Source organism: Epinephelus lanceolatus, chromosome 4 (genome assembly GCF_041903045.1).
Source record: "Epinephelus lanceolatus isolate andai-2023 chromosome 4, ASM4190304v1, whole genome shotgun sequence".
Taxonomy (NCBI): Eukaryota; Metazoa; Chordata; class Actinopteri; order Perciformes; family Serranidae; genus Epinephelus; species Epinephelus lanceolatus.
Genome location: NC_135737.1, coordinates 45,311,962 through 45,329,264, shown reverse-complemented (window position 1 = coordinate 45,329,264; position 17,303 = coordinate 45,311,962). Strand labels below are relative to the sequence as shown.

Here is a 17,303-nt window from a genome sequence, read left to right as displayed (position 1 = left end):
TCATTTACATCTACACACAAACAAAAGGCAGCGAAACAGCCCATAATTGAACATTACTCCACACACATCCAAACAAGTTAATTAAACCTTAGTGCCGATAAGAGCACAAGTGCTGAGCGTTGCTGAGGTAATAGATGTTAGCATGTTTTGTTTTCAGCAGCTGAAATCCAATACTTAGTGACTATCAGATAATACGAACAAGGTTCATTTTCTGCTTCACCAAACTGAAATGGAGCATCAGAGGAGGCCGATTTCAAAACCAGCTATTCTAAGTGAATGTTACCCAACACCAGGTGTCGGCTCATCACTCTGAAAACAACTGCAGCATGCAGGAATAAGAGTGGACAAAATAATCAAAACACACAACTATGTGCCTTTTTTGGGGTTTTATTGTCATTTAAATTGAAAAAGGAAATCATCAGGAACAAAGCTGCTTACACTGAACTGACAAAACACCATGCAGACAAATAAACAAGTTAACTAGACCATTAAAAGTAATCAAAATAAAAGACCCTAGGGTCCAAGTCAGAGTCCTGCACGGGTCCATTTTTGAAAACCCTAACCCACCCACACCTGTAAAGCTCAGTGCCAGAACCGACCTGTCACCGGTCATTGTGTCTACGTCAAAGTCGCACCTGCCAACGCCCGTTAATAAACCCCCCCCCCCACCCCCCCAGGCTCCAGTCCCTCACATTAAGCTGGTTCTCTGTTCTTGAATTGGACGTCTCTTTGACTGGATGGTGAAATCATTCAATCACTGCCAGGTTAGGAAACATGTTAGCATGCTCCTTCCACCACCATCAAACCTCCAAAGGATCTGAACTCCGCCGGTGACCAATGTGATCACGGGGTCAAAGGTTACACTTGTGTCACTGACTTTCAAAATAAAAGGAACTGCAGCTTGATAATAGTGATTTAGATGTTAGAAGTATTACACATATACTGCACATCTTTTTACTTTATTTTATTCTGAAAAAAAAAAAAAGTTACTCGTCGGCATATCGCTAGACATAGTTACAGTAGTGCTGGCCGATCTGATCAAACAGGTGCATCACAACATTTCTCAGGGTTTGGCAGTATCACAGTGCATTATGGCCCCTCTTTAAATATCTGGTCCAGGCATTTTACATAGGTCTATAACCACCCATTGAATGCATCACTGCCAGGAGCTCACGGCATGGTAGTACATGGAGAGTTCACATCGTTGAAGAAATCAAAAACACTGAGCAGACTGGGCTTTATTGTGGGAGTTGGGCTGAAAGAGACAGGTGCTAAAACTGAGTGTCCCAGACAGAGGGTGAATACAGGCGTGCCAGCACAGACAGTATAAGAAAAATAAAAGTTTTTTTGAACAGTAAAGCATGCAAACATGTTGAAGAAGAAACCTTGAATACAAGTATGAACCTGAGAATGAGCTTTATAGGACACAAAGAGGGAGCTACATGAGTAAATTATTCAATAAAGTGATTTATTAACTAAATTAAATCTGCAGAGTCAGTAGTGTAAGGAGTGGATGAGTGAAAATGTGCTGCAAAAAACAGAGACAAGGGAAACAAACGACACAAGGTAGAGGTGTGGTGAGGAGGTCTGCCAGCTCTCGTCATGTTTACACATAGCCGGGTATTTAGAGAAACGAATATTTCCCCCCCTCCGTTTTCAATAATAACATCGTGCACACAACATCGTTTTCAAAAATGTTGTCATTTACATGAACCCGGATAAATACGCCGTCGAGCGCCGTCATAACTATGCCAAACCTATGGGCGGCAGTGTAGGGAGAAGGATGAAGCCATGCAAGCCAATCAGAATCGACAACAACGAATAAGACGCGCGACTTCCTGTTCCTTTCAAAACAGTAAACATGGCGAGAGGTTCGTTTGTGTGGACTGACAGTGAAGTGGAGCTACTCCTAAATGTCGCTTTAGATTACAACCTTAACAGCATCCATGATCAGTAGCCAAACAAAGTGTAAACATAGGTCGCTCACATGACGTCAAGCATTTGCTGGCGCATGCTGTGACGTTTCAGAACCTAAAACCCCGTTTCACCCAGTTTACACGGCAACACGTAAACGCTGTTTTCAGAAATCTCCACTTTGGCCGGAGTTTTTACAAATGATTGTTTTCCGTGAAAAAAACTCTGTTTGTGTGTAAACAAGAGGCCAAACCGCATGAAAATATGTGCGTTTTTCCTACGTGTAAACGGGGTATCAGACTGACTGCTGATCTCTGAAGTGTGCATGGAGCACACTGAGCCCAGGTGTGTCCTGTTCCACTAATTGCACCCAATCAAATCAGCGGTCCTGGAGTGAGACAACACAGGTGCAGAGGTGCAGTCACACCGTGCATACGTCCATGTGTTCATACATTCACAAACACAACAAACCTCATAAACACCTGTCATTAGTCCAGTGATGGCGCCCTACAACAACCAGCTCATGAGTTATGAAAAAGGGGGTGCGGCTGAATGGTGCACATATATATGTATATGTGTGTGTCTTTCAATCTGGTGTGTGTGTTTTTCAGCAAACTTTACTCATGTCATGTGAATCTCTTCAGAAATAACGTGCCATTTGTTCCAAGGCCACTCCCACCGCCTTTATGAAGTCATTTTTGTGTGCTTATGTGGATAATAAGACACACACAGATACTTTTATTAGGCACATTATACTTAATTATTTGCCCAAATAAAATTAGTCTCTCTGTGATAATAATTAATTCATGCTTGCAAGTTGTTTCTCTGTGCTCTGAAAGTTCCACTGCCCAGTCAGGATTGAGACAAATATAACTGGGTGTGATGTCAGGGAACACTTTGAAGAAATGTGCTCGGGTTTCTGCATGGAAGTTCTGACTTTGAGAATTTTTTAAATGGTATTTACCTCAGCAGGAGGCTGGACGCCATGTCCTCCAACTCGGACAGGAATAATTACAAGGACAACACGTCCTCCTGCCTCTTGGGACACCTGCAGTTTCTGCTGAGATAAGGGATGAGAGGACACAGGGAAATCATCAGTGTCTTCAGCAGATCCATTACAACATGCTAACGATGTTGCGTACATTATGTTGAATGATAGAAGGCAGCTGGCTGGATCAAAAATTTGAAAAAGGCAGATCAGATTTTCTGCAGCCTGTTTGGATTTTTAAACTATTCCTGATGAGCAACTGTATGAATTCATCCACTTATTGTTGGATACTTATGGTCCTCCATACCCCCCCACAATCTCTCTGTGTGTGTGATTTTATAACATATTTATGTTCAGAATTTGCAGCCCTCAAAATCCCCCGTAGAGGCAGCTTGCAAGCTAGCATTAGACACTGGAATGTTTGCTATTAGCTGACAACCTAACCTTATGTTTCAACTAAAGATTGCTAGCTTCAAAAATCATGTCTGGTAACCACTTACGTGAATGAATTTAGAAATCTATAGCTGAAATGCACAGTTAGTTTTTGGGCTATTGCAAACATTCCAGTCGCTAACGTTACTCACGTTACGTTACAGCCCTGCCTCCTGCACTGCTCTGTCAGCTCCTGGCACTTGGTGCGTTTTCGCTCTTGGGCTTTGTACATGTGCTCCACCCAGGGTGCAGTTAATTCTACTATGATCACTTGTTTGGTGGAATCAGTAAAGATGACCATGTGTGGACGGAGGGTTGTTGAGGCGAAGTGTTCTGGAGCGGCTTGCCAAGATCAACTCTCAGTTGCTGGTCGGTTGCTGAGGTGAGGAGGCCGGTTGTTGATCTCAGTTGTGGGGTGTTTTTATCTCCAGCCGTAACAAAGATAATGATCCTTTTTGGGCGGTGGTGTTTGCTGGTTGTTATAGCTGAGGCTATCATCTCTGCAACTGCTTTCAGCACTTTATCAGGCCACCAGCGCTAGCAGCCTTCTGCAAGGGCCTTGGGCAGCTACGTTTAATATGTTCAAAGGATCCTCTTCTAGAGCACAGAACACAAGATGGTGTTTCACTCTTGCCCCAAACGTGGAGATTGCTGGACTTGGTAGGCCATCATACGCTACCTGGTTCAGAAATCTGCCCACAGGATGTGTTCCCAGGCGACCCTCTGCTGCTCTGCAGAGTTCCACTTCATCCATGCTCCCTGCTGTTGAACACTAGTTCTGAAACTTGCTCCTTTGCTGAGGATGCTCGCAGCACTCAGCCTGGGGTTATAACAGTTACAGAGTACTCAATGTTGACACAGAGCCTTCGCAAAAACATGTCAAAAATATCAGAATGTCGAGAGAAACCACTAATGCAGCATAACACGTAACCCTGGTGATGGGGTCCTGTCTTCACTTCACTCTAAAGGTCAGAGCGGTCAAGTCTTCGCCTCGATGTTGCAGTTTGTATTTGCTTCTTTCTATTTATTTGTCCTCCGTCTCCCTCTCTCTATCTATCTCTTTCTATCTGTCTTCTGCTGAGTGCCAGAGTTCAGTATTGATGTAGCTCTAAAGCGGGTGTTGCCAAGGTGCTAAACTGACATGACAGGGCTATAAAAGAGCATTGGAGATCAATACTGCCATCATTTACCCTGCTGCACCGTCCTCCCTGCGTCCGCCTACCGCACACACTCACTGATAAGAGACAGAGTTTCTTAATACACTTTCTCAGCCTCTGCAGTGCTCTGTCTTTTTCCCTGATAGTCACATATACTGCTTGGACTTTATGTTGGTGCATATAGGTTTCCATCTATTGCAGATATCTGAAGTAGTTTTGCTTTTAAAAACTGACTTATGTTGGATTTGCAGCTGTTTGGTCATCGATGAAGGCTGGAGGCAGGGTCAGTGTGTTGAAGTGGGGCCAAGCCAGAGCTGAGTCCCTGCTCACATGACCCAACAAAGAGGCCCCAAAGGTCCCTCACATGACACGTCTATGTGTATGTGTGTGTGTGTGTGTGTGTGTGTGTGTGAGGGAGAGGGCTTGTTCACACTTAGCATTAAAGTGTGTCCTGGTCAGAAATGCACAAACACATTTGTGGTTGCAGTGGAATCTGGACGCATCAGGGACACATGGACACATACAGCAGTGATTCCTGACTGGGGACACTTGTTCCACAGGGAGGAGTTTAAAGTGACGGATAAGGAGTTGGAATCATTGGCTAAAAGGTATTAAAGGTTCTGTACGTGACATTTAGAGAATTAATAAAGCAGCAAAACATAATTTGCAATTTAAAGACACAATGGAGTAATGGCATCCTGAGTAGAGAATGAAGTCACGCTCCCTCTGTGTGTGTTGTGATCTGAGCTTCGTTCTGGTTCGTTATGGTAAGCCGGTCCAGCTGCTGGGGTCAGACTGGTGTAAAGGTTTTCAAACTGGAAGTTGCCACCTTTATGTGGGTTTTGTAGTGAAATATGAAGCTATCGTATAGAAAATTCATGAATCAGCTCTTCTCTGTCCATCACAGCTCTTTAAAAGCGAGCGATGAGAATAAATAGAAACATAGCCCGATGAAAGTTCAGCTCAAAACCGCAACACAATAAAGCAACTTCCAATCAACCCACATTGGTTTCAGGCTTGAAATAACAGCGTCTGATTAGGCCCCACCCGTTTCCACTTTTAACACCGCCAACTTGGAGTACAGATACAGATACAGATTATTAAGTTGGTTAAACAAATTCAGACACAGATATAGATTGTGTTGTACTCACTCATCCCTACTAATCATGTTGTCATATTGATTATTACTACTGCCATACAAATTGGATTTAACGCTCCGATGCTGTTGGCACAGGTTTCTGATGTAGGCTACTTTTTAATTTGCCGGAACATGTTGTAATAACAAATAGCGGTTCAGCTGATAAGCATTTAATCAAACTGATTCAAGTTTGTTCACCGAACCCAGCTGACCAAACTGGAAATCAGACCCAACTCTACAGACCATGCTTGCATGTTAGGCCATGTGTGTATCTCACCAGCTGGCTTTGCACTGTGGACGTATGGGGGTTACTACTGACTTCGGGATGGCCTCATCATGGAAGCGTAGCGCATTGATACCATTGTTTAGTGCTGTTTATAGAGTTAGCACCATTAGCTGCCAGCCGCCGGCTCATCCACCTCCATGTTGAGAATCGTGTGCAGACAACTCATACGTTCTGAATTTCTTTTACTGTTTTTTGGTGGGCGGGGCTTAGCTGGAGGCAAAACAATTCTCCACAGGCATTAGCTAGTGCTAGCTAGAATGTTCTGTTGGTTTGTTTAGACAGGAAGATGATATGAGCGGTGCATTCAGAAATACTCATTCTGAATGTTGGAACGCACTCTGGCACAAACTGGACTGTTGGTAAATTGGGAGTGGCAGAGCGCACTCTGGACACTCTGTCTGTGGAGACGGAGCAGCAGAGCGCCGAGCGGAGTGAATGTGTGATTAACTTAACCGTTGGTTCATTCATGTAGAAATATAACGCTGCGTTTCTTCCACCAACAGGGCTCTCATTTTAGTGTAGAGCGTCAGACTGAATTTACCAACGCACCATGTCAGGTCACTCACTCTCCGGGACCGCCAGTGTTACTTGAATAAGTAAACACTGACCAACGGGACCAGACTGGCCGACCCGTATGCTCTCACTCAGTGGATGGATGATGTCACAGGAAGCCAATCTTACAAAGGAGGACCACACTTGTTTGTTTTGCTATGGAAGCTAACGTTAGCTAATGTGCTAAAAAGTTAGCGTTCCAGAGAAATCCAATATTCCTCTTAATCCCTCCCCAGTTTCTGATGAGGTGGACATGATAACCCTTAATACACATAACCTTATTCATCCCTACAACAGGAAATACTTTGGAGCCATGACTCCTTCTATTCTGGCTCCAATAACACAACAAGGCAAACACATTTTAAGACCCCTATGTAGCCTACAGCCCTGTGGGGGAGAGGCAGCTGCACCTCCAACTAACAACCTGACGCCATTGTGACGTTGGCCCTAGAAGGGTCTACAGAGCCCCTTTGAAGTGTTGAAAAGGTCAGCTAGGAGTCATGGGTAAATGGTTGAGTCAGGTGACAGTGGTACAAAAGAAAGCTTGGCCAGAATCCAGTGAGGTGATGCACCAGATCGCTCCTGCAGTCCCCTTTCTAGCCATGTGCCTGAGCGGAGCTATGTCTTATGTTATGTTTGGCCGTGGTCACAGTTTCCTCGCAGATAAAATCAAATGGAAGCAGGTCAAGTATGAACTGCAGCTGTATCGAGACATCTGGACACATGACATGTGTGAACTGTACGCAGAGGCCTGCGCTGTTGCAAGTAAACTACAAGCTCCTCCGACTTTGTCAGTGGAGGTTTGTTGTGCTCTGCTGCAGATTTCACTGATATCAGCAGGGACATGTGACATCACGCCATGAACATGCATTATACATGTGTGCATGAGAGAGGGCTTATGGGTCAGGGCACAACACGCAAGGCTTCTGTGGAAATCTGGTCATTACCGACTTACTGTAAAGAGGAAATGTAAAACACTGTTGTTAATGGAGCAGATGGAAAGTGAGACATTAAGTTCCTCAGAGCTGTGTTTTGATTATGAAATACACAAAGCATAAACTCACATGGGGTGTAAAATCCTGTTTTATTGGTTTCATGCCCGGGATATCACTCCCTGTCTTATCTTCAGTTACCTCGGGGTCGTTTGGTTTATTGAGGCTGACCAGAATTGAGCTGATATGAGTTTTTATCTTGCCGGAGAAAATGTATGATAATTTCTGGGACGCACCAGGAAAAGTGAGGTGTTATATCCTCATTGTGCTAGTTTCTGTTCATCCTCATGTCGGGCTGATGCCTGGCTTTGACAGTTTGAACCCATTTTATTAAAATGCTGGTTAATGTGAGAAACAAGAAAGTAGATTATCATTTTCAGCTTAAACCAGATATTTTAAATGAGTAGATAACATACACTCAGCGCCCACTTTGCCTTCAGAGTTGCCTTAATTCTTGGTGTCACAGATTCAACAAGGTGCTGGAAACATTCCTCAGAGATTTTGGTCCATATTGACATGATGACATCACACAATTGCTGCAGAGTGGTCGGCTGCACATCCATGATGAGAATCTCCCGTTCCAGCACATCCCAAAGGTGCTCTATTGGACTGAGATCTGGTGACTGTGGAGGCCATTGGAGTACAGTGAACTCATTGTCATGTTTGAGATGATGTGAGCTTTGTGACATGGTGCGTTATCCTGCTGGAAGTAGCCATCAGAAGATGGGTACACTGTGGTCATAAAGGGATGGACACGCTCAGCAACAATACTCAGGTAGGCTGTGGTGTTTAAACCATGCTCAGTTGGTACTAAGAAAATCTCCCCCACACCATTACACCACCAGCAGCAGCCTGAAGCGTTGATACAAGGCAGGATGGATCCATGCTTCCATCTGAATGTGGTTTTTCCAATCTTCTATTGTCCAGTTCCGTTTGAACTTCAGCAGCTCGTCTTCACCATGTCTACATGACTAAATGCACTGAGTTGCTGCCACGTGATTGGCTGATTAGCTATTTGTGTTCAGGAGCAGCTGAACAAGTGTACCTAATAAAGTGGGCGGTGAGTGTATTTGTCAGGGTGTGTTCCTCATATGACCTTGAGAAGTTTGTGCAGAATTTTCTGGATTTCGTAAATGACTCTCAACATGTGATAATTTGTCCTCAGTGTTGCAGCAGCTGGAATTTACTGCTCTCACTTCCCTACATAAACACAGTGGCCTGATTCTACACTGTGGCAAAACTCTCCAGACAATATTTGACACCTAAGTCACAAGAATGCACCCATTGACCGGCCAGCAGCCGCTATCAGGAGATGATAAGTGGGCCAATAGTGACAGTGACAGGTCCCACCAGGGAACAATCTGTTTTAATATCCAGCTCTCATCTTCTAATGGAGGAAACAGGAGCTTCTATGCATTACCTGTTCGTAGCAGCGTGCTGCAGTGTATTTCATCTTCTGCTTGTGGAGAAACATTTTCATTCACCGCTGCCTCTGCTACATTAAGTCAGCTCAATCCAAGAAAAAATAATACTACCAACAATACCTAAAGTGCATCATAAAGCTTTATTGATTTTTCTGTAAGGAAATTAGAGAAAGACCAATATTTATCACAGCACAAGAATTTAAGAAGCATCCATTTACCAAGTGCAAATTGTTCTAGAAACGAGGGAGAGTCTGGTCATCCATTATACGTATGAGATCACATAACTATTCAAGGAAGGCATTTTGGGAAAATGACTCTGAAATATCTGAGTAAGAATAGAAGCATTATGTGTTGATTCTCTTATGAAAACATAAGTGATCAGTGCGAAGGGAAACCAAAACCCTGGGGCAAAAACCCATCTCACATTTATCTCACACAACCAGTTGTGCACCCCAGCACACACTCTGACACACCAGTGTGTGTGTGTCAGACAGGCAGCAGGTTTTTTGGCATTAAATTATGCAGACAGGCAGGCTAACCAAATTATCATGGATTAAAATATGACTGCTTCTATTAAAGTCATTTGTCATGTTATGGCGCCACCACACCACATGTCAGGGAAGCCCTGACGCCTGAGACGAGACTCCAGGGTAACCGCGGGGATGGCAGTATCTCATTATTATGGGATGTGGTAGGCTGGCATATGCTTGTGTGTGAATCTCGGTGATTTAAAGCTGCTGTTGGTAACTTTGATGAAAATAACTTTTTGTCATATTTTCTGAAACTGTCGCAGTATTCAGACATTATTACACCAGACAGAGACAAAAAGCACTTCCTTCTTCTTGTTCATCTGCCTTTAATGGTGTTTGCTAGAATCTGCTGCGGCACACCGAGAACAACACAATTTCACTCTAGCCTCGTCAAATATCAGTGTTTAGGCGTAGTCCACGTCCACATATGACGTCCAAGGTACCCTGGGTGTGTTGGTTGTTGACATCCTGGGCTGCGTGTCAACTTCAGCCTGTTACATGCATTGTCTATTTTCAAAATTCACTTCCATTTTCACAGGAAATGTACAGTTTGCATACAGTCTCTTTAAAAATAAAAGCACGACGTCGGCACAACGCCATGAATTGGCTTTTTTTTTCCTTCAATGACAAACACACGTGGTTATGTTCAGGAAAAAGGAACGTGGTTTGGCTTAACTACCTTACAGGACACAAATACTGCTCTCCCCCGTGAAAGTCGGTGTTTGTTGGACCCATCCACCACCTGTCCCACCCACACTACTTGGACTTTTGCCACCTTAACTTTTGTTCTTGTCCCGCCGTGTTTCCCCCCAGATGTCACCATATCGTGCTGATATTAAAGAATAGCTGTTTTCATTGGTGTCTGACGCCGCAAGTCACTGCCCAAGTACCGGATTTTGACGACTACGGAGCGAGACCGTTTTGAAAACAGCTAATCAGAGTTGTGGACTCTCCAACACAGCTGTCAGTCATGTCAATCACTGCTCGTTTTCGATCAAACTGTCCAACTATGCAGCGCCTATTTAGCACCTCACATGTTTTCAGAAATATATTTTAGTGTATTGTTTAGCAGGTAAATGAAAAGGTACCAGGCACCACCCTCAGCTGGACCATCTTTCTCATCCGGCTGAGCAGTTAATCAGAATTAATTGACACAACTTCAAGCATCCAAACAGGCATATACACAGATAATTAATGACTGACAGCACAGTAAAAAACAGCTGTAGTTGTATTTTATTATATGTGATTCATGCATGAACATATTATTACAGTGTGTTTAAACTTGAGGTCCACGTACTTGATTCAACCCTGATCTCAGTGCTTCATCAGAGAGCGAAGAAGAAGTTTGTAGAAATGCTTCAATAAGTACAACAAGCATAATAAAATGTAATAAATGTTTATCATTGCGTAGTCATATTCAATTATTTATTGCCCGAGGCTTCACTGGAGGAATTCATTTGCTTCCAAGCAGACATGAATAATCAGCAAATGTCTTACAATGAAAGCACTTTTTCAGAATTACTCTAAAATATCTTTACGTTAACACTTAAAAATGTCCTCGTAGCTATTTATAAAGCAAGCTTATTTATAAAACACCATTCAGACACAAGCAATTCAAAGTGCTTTACAGAGGCATAGAAATACATTAAATATATTAAGACAGCATTCAAAGTGCTTTCAAACATTTCAGGACAAGCAAAAACATGCAAATAGATGGCTGCAGGCTTTTAAAAAAAGTTATGTCACTGGAAAGCCACAGTGAACAATAATGTTTTAAGCTCTGATTTAAATGAGGTAACAGTCTCAGCAGACCTTTGGTATTCATGGAGTTTGTACTACACGTAAAAGCTGCTCCACCTTGGTTTTTATCCTGGGAACGCAGAGTAAACATGTCCCGGATGACTCGAGGGGTGTGGATACTTCTTAGCTTGCAAGTTAATCAGAAATGCATTTAGGCCCGAAACTTTTTAGTGTTTTATAGAGGACTTAAAGTATTTTAAAATCTATATTTTGACACGCAGGAAGCCAGTGAAGTGATTCAAGGACCCGTGTAATGTGCTCCATTTTCTTGGTGTTAGTAAGGACTTTACCATGTGTCAGCCTACTGTCATTTTAAGATGGTAGTAGGCTGTTTATATATATATATATATATATATATATATATATATATATATATATATATGTTATAATGTGTTAGAGCAGTAGTTCCCAACTGGTCGAGCCATGGGGTCCAGATTTCTCCTCAGTCATCAGTTCAAGGTCCACACAGTTTATACATTCAGCATCATACTTGTGTTTGGCCATGTCATCAAGCTAGTTTGCCGGTTCTGCCAAGTAAGTATTTGTTAGTCACTCACTCTACAGCAGGAAACTGCACTTCAAAATGAAAGTTCTGTGCTGGAAATCCCCTGCACTTAAAAATAAAGTGTGTTTTTTACAAACTTGACATGTTTGTGAATAACCTGTGGTTCATTCAGAATGGACCCACGTCCCACTTTTGGACCAGGACCCACCAGTTGGGAACCACTGTGTCAGAAACCATGAACTGCTTTAAATGCTAAATGGAAGGGTTAAAATTAAAGTGTTACTGGGAGATGGTGTGGTGAAAGGTTGCAGTCTTGTGACAGAATGAATACATAGTGTTAATGCTGTCAGGGTGACAGATTTCCATTCTGCTGGACCGACTGAAAATAAATGTACCTTTCAAAACAAGTTTCTTGCTCTGTAGTAACACCAGAGGGGAATTTGTCTGTTGTAGTTGCATGAGTTGTCCAAAAGGTGGCAGTCACACTCTCTTATCCACCAGCCCTGCTGCCTTAAGAGGGAAGATTTAGAGTGACAAACTAACCTTTACATAAGGCTCCTCTAAATTGCTACCCTCGGCAAATTGTAGTTCTGCATCATAGCTTTAAAAGGCAAAGCAGTTAAGATTGTATGTAAAAGTGAATGTCAGGGAGGTGGGAGAGGAACCACTGAAAATGGTACGGCACTGTACCTCTTCATAAATGCCTACCTGTGTCTGTGTGTGTGCCGGTCTCACGGCGTCAGTGCCCTCTCTCAGGTGTGTGTGTGGAGAGTTGGGGGTGAGGATTGTCAGTGTGTGCTCATTATAACGAGGGATTAGGTCACTGAACCTGGCAGGAAGCGGACAGCTTCAGTCAGTTCAGGCTTGGTTTTAACATTAAGCATGACACACTTCAAGAGTAATGATACTGGGCCATCTACGTCCCAACCCTCACCTGTGGTCATGAGCTCTGGGTAGTGACCAAAGAATGAGGTTGCAGATACAAGTGTCTGAAATTAGTTTCCTCCGTAGGGTGTTTGGGCTCAGCCTTAGAGATAGGGTGAGGAGCTCGGACATCTGTAGGAAGCTTGGGGTGCTCCATCACGTCGAAAGGCGTCAGTTGAGGAGGTTCGGGCATCTGATCAGGATCCTCCTGGGCGCCTCCCATTAGAGGTGTTCCGGGTACATCCCACTGGTAGGAGGCCCCGGGGCAGACCCAGAACACGTTGGAGAGATTGTATATCTCATCTGGCCTGGGAACACCTTGGGGTTGTGACCCAGCTTTGGATAAGTGGCTGAAAATGGATGGATGGATGGATAAGATAAGATAAGATAAGATAAGATAAGATACACCTTCATTGATCCCATAATTCAGAAATTCCAGTGTTACAGCAGTTAAGGATAAAGAGTCAGATTAAAGATTTCAAAATTAAACTTAAAAAACTTAAATAACTAGGCATGCAAATAAGTACAAAAATCCAAGAGACGGCGATAAATAACAATAACAATAATAATAATAATGAAAATAATAGGAAGTGGGTAATAATGAGCAGCAGTGAATGACAATGAGCAGTGGATAAAGGGAGCACATCTAGTGCAAGTGATTGTATGTGCAAAACAGCTGTGGTGTCCATAAAGTGTCCATAGTGTCAATGGATGGATGGATGGATGGACACTTCAGCATGGTAAAATGATAAATGGGCTGCACTTGTGTTGCAGCTTTCTAGTCTTCAAGCCACTCAAAGTGCTTTTGCGCTACATAACATTCACCCATTCACACACAGGTGGCAGAGGCTACCATACAAGGTGCCCCCTGCTACTCATCAACCATTCACACGCTCTTACACACTGATGGAACAGCCATCCAGAGCAATGTGGGGTTTGGTATCCTGGATGCTTCTGCAGACTGGAGGAGCCAGGGATCGAACCATCGATCTTCCGATTAATGGACGACCTGCTCTACCTCTGAGTCACAGCCGCCCCACGGCTACTGTATCACTCGTCCGTTACATCCTGTATGAGTTCTCACTGGTCGTGGAATTCCTGGAAAATCATGGAATTTTGATTGACGTATAAAATAGCATTGAAGTTTCAAAGGCATTCCAGCTCGTTGTGGAATTTCACTCCGGCTCCAGAGTGGGAACGATGTGTCTGTGAGATTGACTTTGCAGATGCACTGACAGTACTGAGTCCTTTTTTTTCCTTCACAGTCGTATGAGCACATTTTCTGCTTCACAGCTATTAGTACCGCAAAGAAAATGAAGCTCATTTGGATGTGAAAGCCATATGACTGGTTTCCAGGTCACTGTTAATAGAGCGGCCTTATATTTTGTCTGTTTTGAGATTATCGCTGATGATATGCCACTATGGTAAGAGGGCCGCTGATGATGGTGATGAAGGCTGAGGGGATGTGAGACAGAAAGGAATCTATTAACCTTACGTGACCAGCTAGCCAGCCATGACAGATTGTCCTGTCGCTACTTTATCAAGCTCTTTTGGTACTCTGTGTGTGTGAGTGTGTGTGTGTGTGTATTAGGAATTCAAATCTACACTTAAAGCAACAGAGAGAGCATGACGACTCACTCTGCTGCACCGCACTTTTTTATTATTTAAGAAGCGGTTTCATGCCTGAATATTAACTGGTTTAGGTTGTGTGTTTGTGTGTGTGTGTGTGTGTGTGTGTGTGTGGCTTGATTGACTTCTTTGTGTGTGTGAGTGCAAACATGTGTGTTCTCCACAGCACTGCGCGTCACTGACCTGTGGGCTAATCCGCCCCGGGCTAAAGAAGCTTTTGTATTAATAGCTGACTTGATAATTATATTAATTTGAATCTGCTGGGCCTTCTTTTGTTGTGCTATCTCTGACATGCAGCCTTGTGAATGTGTGTGCAATCCGCGCACCCCCCGAAGTGCCTCTGTCTCTCATCTCTCCCTGCTGCTGCACCCCCAGCCCCTTACACACACACGTGTGCTGCGTCTAATTCCTCTCACTTTTCCAGAAAAGTCACATCTTTCATCACAGCACTTTTCGTTTTTCTTCCATCCTCCAAAAAAAAACATCCTGTATTCATGCTGTGTCTCTTGTCTTTGCACCTACGCACTGTCTATTTCCATTCCTCTGTTTTCCTGTTCTACGTTTTGTCCTTTTTTCCCCCCTCACTCTGATTACCTATCAATCATCTACTTTTTTCTATCCTTCAACATCTTCTCTCCTGCTTCAGCCTCTTCCAGTCTGCAGGATCTTCTCCCACAACTCTGAAGCTCTCTTAAAAGCTCAAGGACTTTCTCCTCCTTCTCAGTCTGAAAAGATTCTCACAGTTCCAATCCCCATGAGAATATCTTTTTGACACAGGTAGTATTGTACGGTTGGTCACAAACTATTAGAGTAGAGTTTGCAGTAGTAGATGTCTCTGATTGGTGAATCACACAGGAACCAGTTTTAATACTAGAAAGCAGTCAAAGCAGCAAGAGGAAGCAAAATCCGCTCGTTCTCATTACACGGCAAGGAGCATGATGCTTTGTCACGCCCCTTGTTGTGTGATATCGACGCCAGAAGCAGCCTTTAGTGTCTTTGAGACACACTGGCTTTTAACTTAAGGCAGATTTATTCTTTAACGTCAGCTCTATGCCATAGCCTACACGCATTGCCCACGCCGTTGTGAGCATTTATGCTTGTATGTGGTGTGTCTGTGTCACTCTGCAGTTACACCTCTAAAACACTAGTTGGCGGCAAAGGTTTCTGTGAAGTGCTGTAGAGTTGACTTGATTCAAAACACACATTAAACACATGTTAAACACACATTAAACATGGCTTAATAGAGACAGTTTCAAACACAAGTACACAAATCAGCTTCACTATAACTCGCAGCATTCACAGACAAACACTTGTCTTTATCTGGACACATTTTCCCCACAAATACAACATGCTAACGTTATCAGCACAAGCCTATGGCATTTTACATTGTATAAATTAGCCTAGCAGCTAGCAGAGTTTTCCTCTACTCATATGAAACCAGGGACAACAGCAACATTTAACAAAGGTAACGTTAGAAAATTCAGCTCCATTACAACTCACAAGGTTCACTGACAAAACAACTGTCTTATACTAAACACGTTTTCCAAACAAATACAACATGCTAACGTTATTAGCACAAGCCTATGGCATTTTACATTGATTAAATTAGCGTAGCGGTTAGCAAACATTTCCTCTGCTCATATGAAGCCAGGATAAATCACACACAAGATTTAAAATGCTATTTTTGTGGAGGCTTTATTGTCTCCACAATTTATTGTTTCTTATCTGTGAAATTAAAGTAAATAAAAGCTTTGTTTCCACTGAGGGAAATGGTTTCAGCTTACAGAATCAGACAGGAGGTCTGCGTCACTGCAACATGTAGTTACATTTCTGGGGAGGTGCATGTCAGACTAGGGCATAGGCACGGCGTTGATTCGAGCAGAAGTACAAATCCCACTTAACTCCGAAAGTTAACACTTAACATGAAAGTCCATGAAGGTCAAGAGGGATGGGTCAAACAAAATCTGATTGTACCCCAGGAGACTGCGGTATGGTCATCTTGCAATGATGTCACTCACATGACGTCATGTTACGTTGTGATAGGTAATAAATGCAGTTATTTTAACTTAAAACGTGATCTTTTTTTCTAAACCTAACCAAGTAGTTTTGTTGCCTAAACCTAACTGTGGCCGTTTCACCACATTAATCATGTTTTCCAATGTGTTTCAGCTGTTTGAACATAGAAGGGTGCCCTGTGTGTCACTGTGAGACGCCAGAAAGCATGTTTGACCACCTGGGAATGAGAACAGGTTGAAAAAGGTTCAAACTAAGGAGGAGCACATGCAGATTTGAGCTCAAAGTCATGATGTGTAGAATTTAAGACGTTTTGCATTAGGTGTCCCACAGTGGAGGTAATAGAAAAGATACAGACACCCCCATTTCATAATTGGCCAAGGGACTGTGAGGGACCGGGCAAGTAGACACGAGGACGCTGGTTTTAAGTTTGAATAAGATGCATTTAAATTGGGCCCCAAACGAGGTAAACAAAACCAAACTGCAGGAGTGACTTAAACAAACTGACCTCACTAAATGACTAAATGACAAACACAGGGAACATAAACACAAACCAGCCAAACCATTAACACACATAAAATACTGCAGCTCTAATAACTGAGAATAAACACAAGTGTTTGCCAGCAGTATGAACCTGGTGTTGACATTACAAAATGAACTCAATGTGTGTGTTACATATAGTTAACCTAAATTCAGAATCGAACTACGACATAACTGAATCACAACTGTAACTACTGTGAGCATGATAATTGTAACCGCACGTGACCTTAACTGAGAAAAAGGGTCAGATGAAAGCAAAGATGTGAGGCTGAGTGGCAGAGGTGGGAGGAAGTCACACATGTGCAAGTCCTAAGCAAGTCCTGGGTCATACCTGCTGCTGTGAGAGAGCAGGTTAGATAATAACACTCTGTTAAAACTCCCAGACACGAGCCAAACAGGAACGGGAGGCCAGACGGCAATTATTATTTCCAACATGTTGTAAATAATGGTGTTGAACACTCTTGACAAAGCTCCAGGAG

At 43.1% G+C, this 17,303-nt stretch overlaps 1 protein-coding gene across 1 annotated transcript in view; it reads left to right on the top strand.

Annotated features, from left to right (window-relative positions):
• Positions 1 to 17,303, top strand: part of LOC117260209 (zgc:153039) — a 115,030-nt gene that overhangs the window by 18,121 nt on the left and 79,606 nt on the right. The gene's annotated exons all lie outside the window — the stretch shown is intronic.